The sequence below is a fragment of the Nanorana parkeri genome, unplaced genomic scaffold (assembly GCF_000935625.1).
Source record: "Nanorana parkeri isolate BGI_ZX_2015 unplaced genomic scaffold, ASM93562v1 scaffold3616, whole genome shotgun sequence".
Lineage (NCBI taxonomy): Eukaryota > Metazoa > Chordata > Amphibia > Anura > Dicroglossidae > Nanorana > Nanorana parkeri.
In genome coordinates, this window is record NW_017309884.1 from 32739 (window position 1) to 35810 (window position 3072).

The window sequence follows — 3072 nt, forward strand, 5'->3', positions numbered from 1 at the left end:
AAGGGTCTGGTATTGTTTGGGAGGGGGAACTGCACGCTTTTTTTTTTTCTTTTTTCGTCATGATGTGAAATGTCAGTTTTGCTGCAGCAGGTTCTATACATCGTACAGATTTGCAACTTTACAGGCAGGTTAAGGGGACCCCCAGGCATGATATTTAAAGGAATTTTTCATTTTTATTGTTTCACTTTAAGTCATGTTAAAATCACTTCTCCTTTAAAAATGGTATTTTTTAAAAGTGTTTTTAAAAAAAAATTAATTCCTGTCCCCCAGAGCAGTACCTGGACCCCCATACATGTCCCCCAGAGCAGTCCCTGGACCCCCATACATGTCCCCCAGAGCAGTCCCTGGACCCCCATACATGTCCCCCAGAGCAGTACCTGGACCCCCATACATGTCCCCCAGAGCAGTACCCGGACACCCATACATGTCCCCCAGGGCAGTACCTGGACCCCCAAACACCTTTTATGGTCAATAACTTTCATATAAGCCTTTATAATGAGGACAACTGATTTTCAAAGTCCTAGACTTTCATTGAGCTGGAGTTCGAATTCGAAAAGAGGGGTGTTCGGCCCATCACTATATGTGCTTTGCTGTGCTGTGCTCAGGTGAACACTAGAGGGCAGTATTGATACACAGCAGCACATTGTGTCCTATGACAATGGAATCAGTTACAGGATGAAGGTACATTCAGGAGACATCACATGACTTATTATTATCCACAAATTCATCCTAAAAGAAGTTTGCAGATCCACCTCTGTACCTTTCCTCTGCTTCTTCCTGAAACATAGGAACACACCTGCTATGTATATAGAATCTTGCTGTCTAAATGTGTTGGCTGATCTGAGCCATTGTAGAGGATTTTTTTGTAACCTTTTTTTCCCCTCCTTTGTTCCATCGCAGTGCTGCTGCATTCTCTCTGCCACCACTTCCTGTCTACATACGGCACAGCAATGGCCGCATGGCATCTCTCAGGGCGGGTTTCCTGATGGTGACTACAGAGGACCATGTCTGCGTAATGTGTGTTACAATGCCCACTTGTAGTCTCCATCAGATGTGACATGCGAAGCCACATTGCCACATAAAGGCATCTCTGTACAGTGCGGTCCCTAAGGCCTCATTCACACTGAGCGACATGAAAATCGCGCGATAAATCGCTCAGTGTGAACGGGGCCTAACACTAAACTAAGTTCCCAACTTTGGAACATACTGTACGTAGCAATGCCCAGACCGAGAGCAAGGTGACAACAGCAGACCATGTCTGGCCACTTGTAGTTGCCATTGGAAGCCCGTGTGACAACACAGATCAATGTAGGTGCCACATGCACCATACAGCGCTATGGCCAAAGTAGGGTGGTGCTAGTGGTGTCTGATGGTGCCGGGTTACAGGCCAAAGAAAAGTCACCGGCACTCAATCCTTCAGGATGCAAATATAATCTTGTTCATTGTAAGCACGTCACATATTCACTGTACACCCCTTTCCTCTCCTACATCCCCTGCTCCCCCTTCCCTGTACACCCCCTTCCTCTTCTACATCCCCCTGCACCCCCGATTTCCCTACACCCGCTGAACACTCTTTCTCCTATACTGCTGGTTTCTGCTACATCCCCTACACCTCGTTACCCTGCACCCCTGCTTCCCCTACATCCTCTGCACCCCCTATTTCCTGGCACGCCCCTTAACCTGCACCCCTGCATCCTTTGCAACCCTTCAGTTCTCTCGCTGCATTTAGCCACGATTTCTCTCAGTTGTTGGGGGAGATGAAAACTAAATAAGAGGTTATCCCATCCTGAGGCTCGGTTGTTGCTTCTCTCACCCTTCTCTCATCTCTGCACCGGCCCAGAAAACTGATCTGTGAATTTCATCTCCTATGAATATCTAATAAAAGACAAGAAATAAAGATTACAAGTTGTTAATAAAGGAAATAAAAACACTCGCTTGTCATTCTTCTGTTCTTTGCTTTTCTGTCTTTTGTGGTTTCGACCTGGAAAGTCGCCCGGCGAGAACGCTTTGAGAAATCGGCACGCGGCGGACAGACTGGGGAGGAAAAAGGAAAGCGGCAACTTTGAAAAGAAAGAAGAGAAAACTCATTGGGGAGGAACCCTTCCCAACTTCCATCCAACCGACCGACCCCAATACACCAGATTCAGGGTGGAGGAACTCATCGGGGTCGTATTTAGGGGAAGCCACAAAAAGTCTGAATCATTGAATATTATCTACAATAAAAAGAAACAAAAACAAACAGCATTGTGGGGGTGGGGGGTTAAGCCCCCCCCCCCCATTAATTTGCTCATGAGACTTTCTATTTTTCATCCTTCGAACAATAATTTGGGCTGATTCTGCCAATTAAATACAACACCTGAGCCCTGAGGAAGGGGGAGACCTCTGAACCCCCAAAACGCATTGCTTGTTCTTGTCTTATTGAATGAACGCCAATAATAGTTACATTGTCAGGTTGAAAAAAGACACAAATCCATCGAATTCAACCTAATAAAAGTTTTTGGATTATTTAAAAGGAGAACTATGAGGGGGGGGGGGGGGCTTTCCACTCCCCTCATAGTTCTAGCTGACCTGTGACAATGAGACTGTCACAGGTCGGCTCAGTAGATCGGGAGGTGAGAGAACACATACCGGGTTCGTTCGCCTCTCGTGACAGGGGGAGGGGCTGGATTCCCCCCCTCCCCGCTCCGATCCTCCAGCGCTGACTGGCGGAACGGACGGGGGAGGGGGCGGGTACAGCTGGCTCTTCCTCTAGATAGGCAGAGCCAGCTGTCACTCACGCAGCTGGGCGGATCTCGACATCCATGTTGGGATCCGCTCCGGCTGCGGCGTCTCAGTATATAGGGAGCTGTAGCTCCCTATATACTGAGTTTAGGGTGACGGGAGGACGCTAGTTTGTGTCCTCCCGTTAACCTAAGGAGAACTATGGGGAAAAGCCTTAACCTCATAGTCCTCCTTTAACAAAAATAGAGTTCTGCTTTTAGTTGATTCATTTATATTTCTTGTTTTCTTCATCATCTTTGGCCTGAGGGGGGAGGGGGGGGGCTGGATCTGGACAGCCATGCGTTGTATTAC